The 17275-nt window shown below is 39.3% G+C and overlaps 1 long non-coding RNA gene across 2 annotated transcripts in view; it reads right to left on the bottom strand.

Annotated features, from left to right (window-relative positions):
* Positions 1 to 11299: 11299 nt before the first annotated feature.
* Positions 11300 to 17275, bottom strand: part of LOC116790937 — a 41360-nt gene continuing 35384 nt past the window's right edge. For both annotated transcript variants that reach the window (XR_004358552.1, XR_004358551.1), the window contains exon 3: positions 11300 to 12567. This is a non-coding gene — a long non-coding RNA (uncharacterized LOC116790937). The remainder of the gene's footprint in view (positions 12568 to 17275) is intronic.

Here is a 17275-nt window from a genome sequence, read left to right as displayed (position 1 = left end):
CAGCTTTCTGCATCTCAGCCTCTAGAGGATGAAAAAAAATGCTTGGAAACTCATAAAACAGGCAAGAAAATTACTGTATTGGATTACAGAAACTTTACCAAGTCTAACGTAAGGTAATGATTCAACCTTGTTTTGTTTGATCCAGTGGACATTAAATGCCACCTTTTTGCTGACCTCAGTGACTTTCAGCTCAGACCCGCCACCTCATTAAGACAATTCCAGCATTTCCATGCATGCAGTTGCTATGGGCAGAGCTGTCCATAACAAATGACCACTACCTGTACCCAGCTCCCTTAGCTATCAGACACATTCAAAGAGAATTACAGGCTCAATCTATTAAAACAGCTAACAAGAACAACAAAGAAAGCATAACATCGAGACAAAGTACACTTTAACAGAAATATTTTGGCTCTGCTAACATGCATCTGGTTCACAGATAGCAAACTATTTGTCTGATACACCTGAACTGGCACTGCCACATGTTTTAATTTCTTCTCTAACTGTAAGGAGCTGCTGTTTGCAATACTCAGTGAGAGCCATCTGCTTTCACAGCAAGCAGCAAGGATACTGGTGGTTCTCAGACCTGCCCAGGTTCTGGACTGGAGATAGGGCACTAGTACCTCTGTTCTCCACTCTCCTAATTGCTTAAGGCTCAATCACCTTTGCCCATCAAAAGACTTGAAAGGGAATGGTATTGGAGATCTAAAATCGGGCTGTGTCTGGGTTGAGGTAACTTACCCTCCTCCGAAAGACAATGTTTTCCTTGGCAGGCGATAAGCACCACCTCCCACATTCTACCGTAGATGCTGCTAATTAAAGCACAGTGAAATTCGGATAATTAGCAACCTTTTTAAAACAGCAGGTTACTCATTTCAAACCTTTCTCCAGACAAAATGGTATCTAAGACACTTTTTAAATCTACTATTTTCCATGCTTTCAAAATTATTATTCTGTTCTAATAGGAAGAAAAGAAAAAGTAAACAACAAAACAGGAATAATCATACAGGAACCCAAAAGCAGAGCAAGCATTCATCACCAGTGTTTGTTAGCATTTACATTGTTTTACCACGTGAATACTGTAAAGAATATGTTCAATCTCTCTAGCAAAGGCAGTTCCTCAGATTATAAGGACATGGCATTTTTATTCTATTTAAAAAACAAAAGTGGATTTGTAAAACCAATTCAATGCTCCTATACCTTTGATGGGTGCTCTTTTTTAACTTTCAGCAATGTATTACATTACCAACATCTGGTATGCAGTGAATTATTATGCTTACTTATTTATTATTGTTATTATACATAAGCACACATTGTTGGTGTTTCTGTAAAGAGATTTGTTTATGTTTAGGATTAATATAAGGATGGCATAATTACCAGAATGGAGGTATACCAATCCCATAGGAAATACTGCACATCCATCAAATCCTTCCATTACTCTGTTGGCTGAAACTTCTGCCCACAGATAGCTGTAAGGTGACCGACCTACCTGCCCTCTCATTCCACAGTATTTTTAGTATTGTTCAAACTAGTGGCCAGAGAGAACACAAAAAAATCAATTCCCTTTTTCTCTTTGCTTGCAGTCACAACTGTCTATCTCCCCCCATCACTCTCTGCCATGTTCAGCAGATGCATGGCTGCAACTAGGGTGCATGGCTGCAAGTTTTTCTCTCTGCTGACTAAAGCCTTTGAGCACCCCTAGTTATTAGTCAGCTGTTCTCCCCCTCCTACACACCTCTAATCACACTTCTCCCTCATACATCTGGGAGCTCTGCAGGGGTTAACTCTGAAAAATTTTACAGTAAGGGCAGCTTTTATTGTAGTGGCAATTACAGAAAGAGAAAAAGCAATTTAGTCTTTTATGTGGCTCACAGTTTCATTAATGCCATACACTTTTAGCTGACTTCAGTTGTTATGCACTAACTCACAAAGGATGGTACACAAACACTGCTAAAATAAAAAATAACATAAGACAGGGCAAACCTGAACTCCTCAAACATAGGCTTAATCCCTCAAATACCAATAATGCTTTTATATAACGGTTTTATTAGTGCCCTCAGTTTCAAGCCAAAGTCACTATAAAGTAAACTGCTCAAACAAGGCTGCAGAAAAAAGAAAGGTTTTAAAAAATCTGCAAAGAATTCCTTACTCCTCTTGCAGTGTACTGGGTAACTCTGTTCCTACCGCTTGCTGCATCTCCTGTCATGTGATGACAACAGGAACTTAGGTAAAAGGCAGTGTGTTGCAGCATAGTGACATGCTTCCTACACAGTCCATGCTTCCCCTCAGCTGGTAACAGTGGCCATGAAAACAGCAGCCACTTGAGCATTTCTTATGCACCCACTATGTTTCTGAATATCAGCCTCCTCCTTCCCAGCTTTCTAGTAAAGGATTTCTTTAGCCAGAGAGAAAAAGCCCATTGTAATCAGCCTTTCTGGAGCATCCTGTACTAATATTCCACCAGCCTAACATCATCTAAGCATAAATCTCCTTCCTTTTGCTGCACACTAAGACCTGTTGTGGAAGGCCAAGAAGTGGCTGTGGGACTTCCTGATCACAGCAGCTTCACCAAGACATCAGTGGTGTCCTGAGACAGCTGGTACTTACCATCCAGGAGGCAAGCATCAGATAAGCATTAAGGGTGGAAGAGACCTCAAGATCATCAAGTCCAACCTTTGACCAAACACCACCTTGTCAACTAAACCATAACACTAAGTGGCACATCTGGTCATTTCTTGGACACTTCCAGGGATGGTGACTCTACCACCTCTCTGGGCAGCCCATTCCAACACTTGACTATTCTTTCAGTGAAGAAATCCTTCCTGATGTTCAATCTGAATCTCCCCTGACACAGCTTGAGGCCATTTCCTGTCACTGGTTGCTTGGGGAAAAGGGCTGACCCCCACCTTACTACAACCTCCTTTCAGGTAGTTGTAGATAAGGTCTCCTCTCAGCCTCCTTTTCTCCAGATTAAACAACTCGAGCTCCCTCAGCTGCTCCTCATATGACTTACAATCATGCTGATGGTATCTTCTATTCCATTTGACTTGGTGGCCAGCTGAATCAGTTGAGCAGGGATAACTCATTGCCATAGGATACCCCTGGTGTGTTCTGTTCACCCCTGTGGTGTAATCTTTGTTTCTGACAACACTGTGCAGCATTGCATGCCTGCAGCACTATCTTGTCCAGTTGACCATTACCAATTGTCTGCAATGAAAAATGCCATTCTCTCAAAGAAAACTGTTCCAAGGACAGACTGGAGAAAGGTCTAGTCAGTGTTTCCTCTTCCCTTCCTTCCCATCAGGTACAGGATTGAAGCTCCCCACACAAGTTGAGAGATGTTTCCAGCACCCTGCTGATATTACAACTCTGTGAGGCAAAGTTCCTCCATAGTAACAAGTATCCTTTTATCTTTGGCCTGCAAAACAGCACAGAGAACAGGCTGAACAAAGAGAAACCACTGGAATTATTTTTGTCAAGCCTCAGCTCCGAAATTCCAGAATTTGGAATTGTGTCTGAAGAGTCATTGCAGTGCCCAGCATGTGAGCAGATGCTAAGCATTTATTCTGAGGCTTTCCAATTATTTCTGGGCAGTGCAGTCACAAATAAAGAATTAACTTTGTTATCCTGTGGGATCAGAATGTATATGAACAACTTAACAAAGCAGTTCTCACTTATCATGGTTACACTAAAACCCATATCTGATTTAAGAGCATGACTATATCACTATGCTTTAAATAAGCTAGTACCAGATATCTATGTCTATGGTTTTTCGACAAAAGATGATCCAGAGAAGTTAAGATAAACCAACTAAACCCATGATGATAATGCATGTAAGTCAAAATGCATTAAATCTCTGTGTGGATATTCTCACTGAGAGGTAAAGTGGTCAGACTTTACTGCAAAGAGGATTAAGCTACCATGAACTACAGACATTTTCCTTTTGAATTAGATCATCCACAGAGGAGCTTAAAGCACTGTAGGCTTGGTGCACTTACTTCACACATATCCTTCATTCATCTGAATTTTCCTATAAATGAAACAAACCTGGGTTAACCAAAAGTCTCCTTTACTGTATTTCTGGCTGACATTAAACCACATTAGCAGTTTACTTGCTTTACAAATGTCCTATAAAAACAGCTAAAGTTATTTTACAAATAGCAAAAGCAGAGCCATCCCTTCATACTGCAGAAGAAAATGCCAGCAGCAGATGCAGAACCTGGGACACCTGACAGGATCACAGACTTCAGTGCTCATGCTAAGCTGTTGCTAATCTTGAAAAGCAAACAAACAATGAAGCAAAACTGTAGTTCAGTTTTACAATCCATCTGGAAACGTTCCTTAGACATGAAAAGACAGTCAAATTAGGGAGTCTCATGGGACAAAGTTGGGATGGAAGGCGTCTTTGTCCTCCTGCCTGAGCTGGAGTACCTCTGAATAGAGCTGTCCTGATTTCAGCTATAATAGAGTTAATTTTCTTCCTAGTACAATACAGTGATCTTTCTTGGATTTACTATGAGAATAATGTTGGTAACACACTGATGTTTTAGTTGCTGCTAAGTAGTGCTTACTTGATATCAAGGAGTTTTCAGTTTTCCCTGCTCTGCCAGAGAGCAGGTACACAGGAAGCTGGGAGGGAGCACAGAGGGGACAGTTGACCCAAAATGGCCAGAAGGATATTCCACACCACAAAACGTCATACTCAGTATATAAACTGGGAGGAGTTGGCTTGGAGCCTCCAATCACTGCTCAGGGATGGGTTGGGCATCAGTCACCGAGTGGTGTGTTGTTAATCACTTGAATTTCTTGGGGTTTAGTCCCCTTTTGAGTCTCTTTTTTTTCTATTATTGTTATTATTTTAAATACTGGGGGGGTGTTCCTTTACTTCAATTACTAATCTCTTCTTATCTCAACCTATGGGGTTTACCTTTTTTTCTGATTCTCCTCCCCATCCCACCAGGTACTGAGTGGTACTTATTTGCTGTCTGCGATTAAGTCATGACAAGAAGATACGTTTTTAGAGGTTAAACAAGATGCACTCTGAAATTTATCCATCCCATTCTCACAGATGGAACACTAACTGAATGAACAAGAAAGAGCAAACACTTCCTCAGTCTGACACTGACTCTCGTGTTAGTTATCTGAATGATAAATTCTACACTTGAATAAAATGAAATTGATACAATTCATGTTTCGGAGTATTGGCAGATAATTGAGAAGTGGCAAATAAAAATGCAAATAAAATAAAGCAAAAATATTAAACAAAGATTCTTGACTGCTAAAAAGTAGTTTGGTTTCAAATGTGTCACTAACTACAACACAATAAAAAAGCAACTAATCCTCAAAATATTATCTTTATCCAGTTTTCTCCACAGCACATATAGGCATATACACCTGATAGAGATTTTGCACTAACCTATCTCTTGCTATTCTTTATGGATCTGAGCTACTAACAATGACAGAGGGAAAGTTTAAGAGAAATCTAACACAGATAGATGTTGGGCTTCTGTATTTCATTTTTTATTATTTCTTTGTTAATCCTTGATCTTCCCCAAAAATAACAAGAAAGAATCTGCCTACCCAAACAGGCAGTAGCTGCCAGACCCACTGCTGACCTCACACCTGCAATCCAGATGCCATCTCCAGCAGCAGCTCAGTACCTGGTGTAGAAGCGGCAGCTCTACTGCCAGTGGTCCTGCAGGAGAGCTCCACAAACTGCTGTGTCTTTGACTCCAAGCAGGTTACAATTGTCTCCTTTGTGTATCTCCAAATAACCAGTGTCAAGACTAGGTTCGTGTACACTAAGCTGTTTCACCACCTCACCGATGAAAACTTGGGGTAGTTTCTGTGTGGTGGTATAGGGATCTACATCGTGTTAAATAAGAGTCAGAGCTGAGAAGAGAGTCTGGTACAAATTCAATTAAAAAAAAAAATTTAACAAGAAGCAAAAGACTATGTATTGTTCATGAACTAGAGAACATGCTAGTCTTGCATGTGATAGTAAAATGTTTTAAAGTTGTTCAATCATCCTCTACAAGAAAAAAGAGATTCAGAGATTTTCTTACAAGTCTCTGCTTCATCAATGCACAAGCCAACCTAGAAAGAGCACCCCTACAGCTCTCACAAATACAAGACTTTTCATACTAGCTTATGACACAGATTTTTACTTGCTTTTTATACACAATATGCTAGAATTACAGTTTTCACTGCATTGTATTAAATCATTATTATTTACAACTTACAGATTTATTTAATTCCTAGTTGAACAATTCCCTGTGCAAGGAGTTTGGAGAGCAAATTATCACCCTAAAACTCCAAGCTCTGTCAACCTGTGCCTCTCTCTGATCTGGCTTGAACCTCCTTCCATGCCCACAGAGCCCCTCTGTGTCTCACCACCCTGCAGCCAGTCATCCAGGGGGCAATGGAAGAGGTCTGCCCTGATGCTGGGGACACTGCAAGCCGTAAGGGTCCACATACCCTTGATCCACCCTTCTCACTGCTTCCTGGGATGTGCTATCAATGGGGCCAAGCTAAGATATTCATTCTGAAGTGACAAATTTTACACATTCCAGGTACTTCTATCTGGCACATCTTGAATCTTCTGCGTCACAGAAAAACATTACTTGAGAGCACGTGTGGCTGCAAGGGACCAGTCATTCAATGCATATTTCTCCTGCAAAACTTTCTTCAGCATCTGCACTGCTCTATGATTATCTGAATGCCATTCAATCTACCTCTAACTCAAGTTACCTAAGTGTATTTGCATGTATATTGTAAGCATTATACTAAATGAGATAGGACTGCCTATGTAATCATGCCATGACTTTCCCTTAGGGAAACCTGGTAAAATTATGTTCCATTACATTTGTAAAATACTACCCATTAAAAGCAAGAATAAAACTTTTATGTTCATGTGAAACAAAGCACAAAAGATTCTCAATCCTTTAACTTGTACCAATTTTGATATGAAAGAAGCATTTCCCAGGCAAGCAGGGATTCTGCATTTGACTTCACTATTATGTGCTTTTGGCTTTGATTTTTTGACAGTTAAACCTCTTCCCAAAATTCTAAATTTTTTTCTTATTTTAATATTATGAAATAACACAGAAGAAAACCAGTTCATCTCCCTGGAAGAGGATAGACAGTAACTTCAGAACAAATTCTCTTGGTGAATTTTTCTTACTTTTTATTGTCTATACCATGGAAGAGAACAACTGTTTCTACTGTGCTATTCAGTGTCCTTTACTCTTGTTGCTGGTCAATTCATTGTTTTAATTCGTTGATGCTCTGGCAAACTCTCAAGTATGTCATGGGAGAATTTTAAAAATGCAGCATTCATTTAGAAGTCACACAGTGGTGATATATATACAGAGCTTCAATTTAAACCATTATTGCATACCATCCTTTTCCTTTTGTAATAATCCATTAAATGCTTTCAAGTATGGAGAAGGAATAGCAACCTGTAGATCTGAATGGAGCCCAGATGACCTATAAAATACATCCTGCCTCACTGCCTGGCTAGTTCCAGCTCTCATCTCTAATGGTTACTATTGTTATTCTACCATCCAGACAACCACACACATCAATTATACATTCTTCTGGGTCACAAATCCATTTTCTTAGGCAACATTTTTGTCTTATTGCATGATGCTTTTTCTTCAACCTGTGACCAAAGTTGAAGGTCTCAATATTAAAAGGATATTAGTTTTTCTTTAACTGTGTTGATAATTGGAGAAACAGCTTTGTGGAAATCAGAAAGTGCAGCTTGTTGAACTATTTAGAAGTGTGTGTTTAGACTATATATTGTCTCTTTATTACAGGAAATGTATTAGGCAGTACTTTGTGTTTTATGTGAACATTTTTTTCTTTTGTTCTACTGGTGCCTGGCAGCACAGCTAGAATTAAATGTCCTTTGCCTTCTTTATTTTATGACACTTACAATTCAGTCATCTTAATTGGACTTTCCTAAGAATATAAATGGCTGGCTCAAGAAGCAAACTTTTTTTCAGTGAAACAAACTCAAAACCTTTCACTATGCACTCAGTGACCTTTTTAGAGTCTCTGACTTACGTATGGTCTTTTTTTAAATGATTGTGATGGCAAAAGCTTCAGATAACTCTATTTGAAGTAAGCCTAAGACAGCTCTCCAAATGAATATTTTTGCCTATAGAATTCTCATAAACAAAGTACTCATTTCCAAACAGGTAAAGTAATTTCAATTTCCTGGTTGACAAGATAAATAGTTGGGGGAAGGTAACACATCACTTCCAAGGGATTCTTACACATCATGTTTATCCTTAAAACTCAAGAAAGTGAGAAATTCAGGGTAATAGTCCTTAAGCCTCATCAGGACATGAAGCCCAGGCCTCAGCTTTGCCCAGCCACAGGAGCCAATGGCAGCCCATCAAAAGGCAGCAGCAGAGCCTCACCAGTATTCCCAGAGGCTGGAGGAACATACCCAATGCACAATCACACACTGGAGGGCAGAGGATGTGCCTTGAGGAGGTTGCTTCTAGCCAGGGGATACGTACACCAGAGCTGCCATCAGAATAGCCCAACAGGTTCCAGACCAAGTCAGCAGAACAACCTCTGCAGCAAAACCACTGTATTTTTGTCATTTTCAAACTCTAGTCTCAGCAGCCTTCCCATCACAGAGGCAGTTTTGCTGGCTACAAGATTAGGCTCCTCTCCTATAGGCACTTAGAGCACCCCAACAAAATCATGGTATGTTTAAGTGATGCAAACTGACCTACTGAAAATTATATTTGAGGTAGTCAGTGAATCTTGTAGCTGCATAAGTAACTCCACATCCAAGGACACCATGAAAATATCCTTCCACCGGCAGACACAAGCACCTGCCAAACTGGAAGAAATCTACAGATAACTACAGAGAAACAAAAATTGCTTTGTTTGTGTATATGTGTACATACACGAATGCTCACATTCATACAAATACACATTCCAATACACACACATCAGTGGGCACAAACCTGAACAGAAATCTGTTGGCTTGTCATCTACTGTTTCCTCCATCCATAGGCAGTTTTCTCAGGATAGTTTTGCAGTCAGAGGCTTGTGCACTGACAGGTTCAGAAGCATTCTCCTCACATGCTCAGTCCCTGTTGCCATCCTCACTGGGCAGGTCTAGCTTAATTGCCATGCAAAAAGCAGCTCTTCCCTTTGAAGACCCACAACCAGGGGTGTGGCAGACAAAAGCTTTAAAAAGTATTTTCATGTTCTCTTCATTCCTTTCTGGGGTTTAGGAGCAGCAGGGGGAATAATTTCTGAAGCTGGCATAGAAAACCTTGTCCTTTTCAAGCCTACATAGGCATGGGATGCATTATCTTAACTCACTTGTCTTCTTGTCCTGGTTCTGCCTTCCCCTGATCAGCCAGAGTAGTCGCATCTCTTAAGGACATCAACGTAGAGAGTTTGCAAAGGGTTTTGCTCCATGTTCAAACGTACCGTTTTCAGGACAAGCCAACATTCAGCATCCAGGACCTGCATTTTCCATGCTGCAAACTTCAAGAGAGTCTTCGGGTGCTAGGATAGACAAAAGTATGGTAATGGAGCCAATTTCAAGCACTTTATAACCACATCATGAGGACCACGTTAATTGCTAGTTTCCCACCCCTTTCACCCAATGCTTCTGAGGAGAGAGGTAGCCTTACAGGAGAGCTGAAGCTGAAGGGGTGACCACAGCTCTGCACTCCTGCATTTCACCTGATCACCAGCTTTGGGCCTTTAAAGCAGCCAGTGGGAACCATTTAGCTGAATTCTATTCAGATCCAGGAAAACTGAGGAATAAATATTATTTTAGCATTTAAGTTTCTGGTTGGCTGGTTGGTTTGTTTGTTTGCAGAGGCAAGGGGGTGTGCTAGGTTTAACTTTATTATAACTAGGCCTATATAAATGCAAATACTATTTTCATAGATATAATTTCATAAAGCAAAACTACCCACAATCTTTAGCAGTGAAATTCAAGTGGCAACTGTGACAAGCAAAGAAAAATGAATGCAGTTAACTTCAGCCATCCCTGCTCATCTGAAAGCTTGTGTCAGTTCCTAAATAAGCTTTTCATTTTCCCTATTCAGCCTGCTGATCTTTGTTGATTTACAGCATGAATGAGCATGGCACATTGCAACTTGTAGAGTATATTTTTTCTAAATAATAAAACATTTATTGCAGACCCATCAAGCCTGCTACTAGCTTTGAATTATTATTGCAATGAAGTGCCATGTTAACAACTCATTTACATTGTTGCAGAAGACTCTGTGTTAACACTATATGTAATTTAATCCCTTTCAGGAGAGAGAACTCCCTAAAATATATCTAGAGCTGATAAATTACAACTTGATGTTATTTTCCTAATCAACTGTTTTCCAAGTTGAGGCTGCCTTCATCAAGTCCATCCCACCCTGTACCTTCCACACTGGGCCTATGGTGGCTGAGCAAACCATTTCCACATGGTCTTCCCTCAGCAAGCTCTAGCCTCAGGTTATTCCTCAGTCAAAACAAGAAGAAAGTATATTTAGTAGATAGCAGCAAAGATCTTATTGATTTGGGAAGGAAAGGATTGGTTGGGCAGAGAGGGAGGTCAGTATTTTGGAGGATCTTTGAAGGATCTGACTTAACGGCTTCAGCATTGGCCCAGAGTGGGTAACAGCCACCAGAGGCACAAGAAGCACAAGCTGCCTCTAGAAGCATCAGTGCTGAGGCAGCTGTTGTGCTTGGAAGGAGACCCAGTGGCAGGGCAATGCCTAACATGACCACTCACCCCTGCTGCATGGGCCCAGAGAGAAGGGAAATATCACAGAAGACACTTCTGCTGGAGCATTCACATGTTTTGGGTGACATAATAATAACAATAATTATTATAATAATAATAAATTATTAACAAATGAGGGGAAAAAATCCTCCAGGAAGCATATAATTCTTTAAGTAGCAATCAAATATGATCCTGTCTGTGTATGTTATCTATTAGTTTCATTTCCAAAAACTTTGGGTTTAGTTGGGGTTTTTTCCCCTAGTGCTCCAGGTTGTATACTGAGTTTATTCACTTCAAAAAGCCTCCTACTTCAGTTCCATTTCAATCTGCTTTCAGGGACTGACTATAAGCCAGCAACTTGCACAATTTCATCTTAAACTAAACAAGCCAGAGTCTCTGTCCTACCACCAAGTTGCCTCATTTAATCCAGCCACAGGAGCCAAATGTCACACACACATGCACTACTTCCAACACACATACCTGCTCTCCTAACAAGCATTGATGGGAGAGAGGCTGCAAGAAAGCAGTAGTCATGTGGCAAGAACTGCCAAATCTGTCCCACTAGTTAGAGAAATATTCCTGCATGCAAAATCACATTGCTGTTATTCAGCTAAAGTTGCATGGTTGAAAAAATACAACCATAAAACCTGCATCCTACCACCTAATGGCATTTAATATGTTAATTTAACATGATTTGAATGTCCCTTTCACATGAATATGCTTATTCTGCTTTATTTCAAATAAATTACCCAGTTAGAAAAATTATTTGAACAGTAAGGCACAAATAAGTAAGCATTATTGTTTTCTAGTTGACTAGATAAGGAATTAAACATCTAGAGGTGAAGTGGAGGACAATTAATGTACTACCCTGCTTAATTATCATACAATGCCCACTTCTCAGGGAATTAGAGCTATTATGATCTACTCCTACGAATAAATGAGAATTTCACCTCTCAGAGGGTAATACAATAGTTTTGGAAACAATCTTTTTATGAGATTCTGGCATTATCAGTTATGTTTTAGAGTCACTATAAACACTTCGGTATCATAGGAGAACAACTTCAGACAGGCTTGCAATTTTAATTTTTGTTCTCATATTTTTTTAGTTTACTTTTCTTGTGGTCTTCTTCCCGAAACCAAAGGAAAAAATGTTTTGCTTTTTCAAATCTTCTCTTTTCATAAAACATTACCGGAACATTAATATTCAAATAAAAATACAAATAGTGATTTAAGCAATACAAATTATGCATAAATTGTTTTCCAATGCAACAGAACACCCAGAAAAAGTAGTCCTGACAATGCTCAATGGTGCCAATACATTGGAAGGTAAGTCAATCACAACTTCAAAGACAAGGAAAGGACATTTCTTTTAAAATTTCACATGATGTTGTAAGGCATTTCTATATAAAAATATTCTTTACTGGACATTTAGACACAAATTCTTTGAATCTTTATCAAGAGAATTGCTGATTTACTCTAAAGCTGCCAAGTTTCAGAGTTTCTTAGTCACCTTTCCAGCAGACAAAACAAACCTAAATATATGAAAGGTTTAAAGCATTCTGACCACAAAAGAAAGCTTTAGGAGACCCAAATAGTGGACCATATGTGATATCAAATGGGCAAGCCATTAGCATCAGCTGTGAACATATTGTACCAACTGGGAATGAAAATAAAACATTCAACTACCAACTGTTATAATCTGTAAATAGTCAAACCAATTCCTCTGGGTTCCAAAAATATATGAATAGGGTGACTCATTGGGGGACATTGTCCTGTTCATAGGTAATGCAGCAGATTTCCTCCTAGGAAAAAAAAAAAAGAAACTGTAGTTAGTGAGATCTGATATTAGCAAGAGTCCTTGTATGTTAAAAGACTCTTGGGCTTCTTGAAACTATATCTAAAGATTTCACATTAAGGATAACAAAATAGAGAATTCTTTTGAAGCAACTTTTCTCTGTACAATGTGAAGTATTAAAAAAAAAAATTATTCCCATTGCAAATTATGCTGAGAAACCAGCAGAATACTAGAAAATTTATAGAGGGCACCAAACTGCTGAGAATTCATTGTACAGCTGGCAAGTGCACTCCTACCTACTAGTTGCTTCACATTTAATAATGCATGTTATGAACAGATGGACAGAATGTCAATAAGGCTCTCTGTATCATCAGTGGTAATGAAATACTGGACTTTGAATGCTTAATAGCACAGAAAACAAAAAGCCTAGAGGAAATTTGTCAATGTCGTGCATGCAATACTTCAGCAGTGCTTTAACACTGTTAGTGTGAGGCCATATGTTTCTTCTAACAGGATCTACTGTAGCTGGGTGCCAAAAAAAGTTTGACACCTTTTTTTTTTTTTAACTCCTACAACATGTTAAGAGCAAATACCCTGTGAATCAGTCAAGCAGAGTAGTCAGCAGAAGTGTAATATCATTACTCTTTTTATTCCATTTCTCAATGAAAAGAAGTTAAGGGAAACTTGCTAGCAAACATCGTTCTTCATATCTGTTTTAGAAATACAATTAAAAGCAATCTCTTTACAATTAAATATAAAAATAAAGGCACTAACATGTCTTTATTAGGCAATTAATCTCATTGTCAAAAGCTGTGGAAAATGGGAATCTGGAAAATTTTTCAAGTATAAGTGAAGCAGAAAACATACATAGCATCATCTAAAAATTAGACACAGAAAAAGGAATAAAATAAAAATTCTCTTAGTCAAATAATCTTAGGCAAATGTCAGCTAAAAGATCTACAAAAAATGCTTTGAAATTGTCAAAATGAAGAGGATAGCAGAAAGTGGCCATTCTGAGATGCGGACCTGGGAATAAGCATAAAGCTTTCTCTGTGAAACTGGTAGAGAAAGGCTGCAAGGGCACCCAGAGTGGTATTTCCACCCTTTACACTTCTCAGGAAAACTCAGGATTTTCAGCAAGTGTCAGACCGCTGTGGCAGGTAAGCCTCTGTGAAACATGGTGATCTCAAGTTCAGCAGTACAGCTGGAATCCCAAGCACGTCAAGTCAGCAGAAATCAATGTGAATTTAACTATTGATTCTGGGAGAACAATTAGACAAGCACTGGGTCTCTAACAGTCTGAAAAATCCTCGGGAAAACTCAAGTGCTTTGAGCAGAAAACCAATACTTTCTGCCTTGTGAGTAGCCCACAAGTGACCAAACTCCCTACCATGCCCTCCTTCCCCACACTGTCTCCCCAAAAGCCTTCTAGGCTGCTCCAGTGCTACCTAGTCATGATGCCCTCAGGTGCATACCATGCTTGCCAGCTAGGACACCCAAAAGTGTCCTCATTGATTTCAAAGCCACCACACAAAGCCATTGTGGGACAAGATCTCTACCACCACTAGACCCAGCTATGAAAATATTCATTGTGTTCAAGAGTAATTATAGAAGTTTGACAGACAGCATTTCCTTCGAACACCAAACTAGAAATACCAGCTGAATGCCACGCAAGCCGTTCTCCTTTTCTGCAAGCCAGAACTAACACTCATCACTAATAATAACAATGTAAGTTGCGTTAAAAACAAAGCAAATTTTTTCAGCTGCCTACGCTGATATAGCACCAGTATCCACCAGCACACAGCAGGAGACTGCAACTGCTTCCTTCTGTGGCAGGGCAAGGATGCACAGAGAAGCAGAGCCTGTCTCTTGGTGCCAGTAATGCATCGACTTGCCTGTGCTCTCATCTGTAACAGGCTGCACCCTCTTCTGCAACCCTGAACTATGCAAATATGAGACTTGTCCACATTAGCAAGTCCACCTGAAAACTCATTACAGTTCTCTGCATAGACATATTTTAATTTCTCCTGAATAAGTAGCTCAAATTCAGCCCAGGACTTCCAAATCAGACCTCGTACTTGAGTAGGGCATCACCCTCCTTCTCTTGCCTTCTATTTCCCAGGAAATATTCTGAGCCCTGACCACAACAGTTACACCCAACAAAAATTAAATGAATTTTGTGCAAGCTGCAAAAATATAAAGACTAAGAAGTATGCAGGCTTTCTGCAAAGCAGAGCACCAAGAGGTGAGAGATTAAGTAACAGTTGGGAATCCCCATTTACAATGGTCAGAAGAACTGTGCATTTAGAATTAGACAGAAAGCAAAGGGACCTTTCTCAAATAATTGATGAAAATAAGCTACTCATCAGATTTCTCTTAGCTAGAATGTCCTATGGTTTTTGGACCCTGAGAAAAAGAACCTGAAGATGTTGTGGTGAGCATCTTATTGTGGTATGGTTTGATTGTAAATGTAGTTCTCAGTATAGAAGGTCTTAGGTGGGTTTTTCAAAACCAAACCCATATTGATAAACTGAAGAAAGTTTCAAGAACAACTTCATAAGGGAAAAGTATAATAGTCTATAAATATTTGAAGTGTGTAAAGCCAACAAGGAAAAAGGATATAACTAGAAATAATGGAAAGAAAAAGCTTAAGCTCAATAGAGTATCGGGAAAATCTTCCTGACAGTGAGATGTGTTAGCCTGTGAAATAGTCTCCCAAGGAGAGATATGGAAGTTTTCACTTGGGATTTTAAAAACTAAAGTTGACATAACACTAAAAAATGTTCTCAATGAAATAATCCTACTCTGGCAGAAAAAAACAGACAGGATGATCTATTATGTCTTTTCTAAGTTTCTTTAGCCTTTGATGCTTTGGGAACACATCTTCAACAGCCAAAGGTTATCAGAAAGGAACTTCTTCAATTAATATGATGAACAATAAGATCACAAAGGCGATCACTGTGAAAGCCTCTCTTTAAATGCTGAAAAGCAGATAGTTTTCAGATAATAGAAGTTTTTTTCCCGGGACCTGACAAATATGACCTCAATCCACCAGTTTTAAAGTACATGCTTAATTTTAAGTATGTCCATATTTCCCATTAATTTAAAGAGAACCCAAACCTACAGTCTGAAAAAAACTTGTAAGAAACAGGCCTCTCAAGAGGCTTTGAAAATTTCCATGCTCCCTATACAGACCTGGAAATTGCCACGTATAACAAAATTTAAACAAACAATAATATTTATTACATATGTATTAGCACCTTTCAAGTCTCCACTGACAAGGACAGGCTATGTTAGTTCAGAGCTACTATCTTGATCACTGATCAAAACCACACATCTTCCTGCACTAATTCCTCTTTAGTTTAATCCACCTGACACTGTGAACAGTGTTAATGAATATTACAGTCTGCCATACTGACTTGTGCACTACAAAAAAAAGATGCTGCCTGGCAGTGCCGGTGGAGGAGGGTACAGAACTTGTGCCCCAGAGCTGTGCTACATCAGAGCATCAGAGCCACACAACATGTGAATGAATGAAAAGACAGGTTTTGGCTTCCCTTATGGAAAGACCTGAGATACTTAGCAGGAATAAATCAATAGGGATAAGCAGACATTATTCCAAGCACTTGGAGACTGAATTAGAAAATATTAGCCCATCAGAAGGTTTAAGGAATCCTATTAGTAATACAGCAGAAATACAACCTCTTATTAAACATTCAGATATCAAGAAGTTGTAAACTATTTCCTCTAGGAACATTACTGAGGGTAAATCAGGGCTGATTTAGAAGGAACTCTCCATTTATGGGCTTTAAATAACACGCTATTTTTATAATTCAAAAAATTCACCCTGTACATCCAAGGATATATAATACATAACTTAAGAATGTAAAATATCAAATATCTTACCATCCAAAAGTTGCATTTGCAAATATTAAGTGACTCTACAGCACAGTGCCCCTCACTCTCTTAGTTATATTTCAAGTCCTTCACCTCCTGCCACCAGGATTTTATCCCAAAATAACTCCCTAGTTTGGCAGAAACACAAAACATCTGCACTGTCAGTCACAGAAGTTTCTTGTAAGCAGAGAGAGTAGGGAGGAGGAGGAGAAGGATTTACTCATGGTCTAATCTCCCACCCATCCTGCTGCTCCTTGGGCAGCCTAGTCCCCCACCGACCTCCACAGGGACCACTGCTCCCCTTCCTCCCTCCACCTGGCCCTTTCATACCTTTTTTCTCCCCACATCCTTTTATCTTTCCCTCTTATTATAAGACTTTTCACAGGCATTTTTATTATTATTATTTTTATCTGAGTTTTACAGCTGGTACATCATCCCCTGCTGCACTAAATCAACACTTGTGAAAGCAGCAGCCTTCAAGTGACTGAGTAGAGCTGCTGCTTGCAGAAGTGTCAATTTGGTACAGCAGGGGTTGGGGTCGCAGCTGCAGAAGAAGAGAGGCCCTATTTTATGCCTCAAAATAGTAAAAATGTCAGAGGGGAGGGAAATCTGTTCAAAATATAAAAAGGGTATGCAACAAAGAAAGAAGAGGAAAAGGAGGAAAAGGATTTGGAAAGAAGGAAGAAAGAGAAGAATGACACTGCACAATGGAACAAAATCACTACTAAATAAGACAGAGGATTGTTTTAAGTGGGTTCTTCCAAGTTAAAAAAAAGTCATGTGCATATCATAGAAATTAAACTTGATGATAGTATGTG

Source organism: Chiroxiphia lanceolata, chromosome 9 (assembly GCF_009829145.1).
Source record: "Chiroxiphia lanceolata isolate bChiLan1 chromosome 9, bChiLan1.pri, whole genome shotgun sequence".
In the NCBI taxonomy this organism is placed as follows: Eukaryota; Metazoa; Chordata; class Aves; order Passeriformes; family Pipridae; genus Chiroxiphia; species Chiroxiphia lanceolata.
The sequence above is the reverse complement of the archived record's forward strand: the minus strand, read 5'-3'. Positions and strand labels throughout refer to the sequence as shown.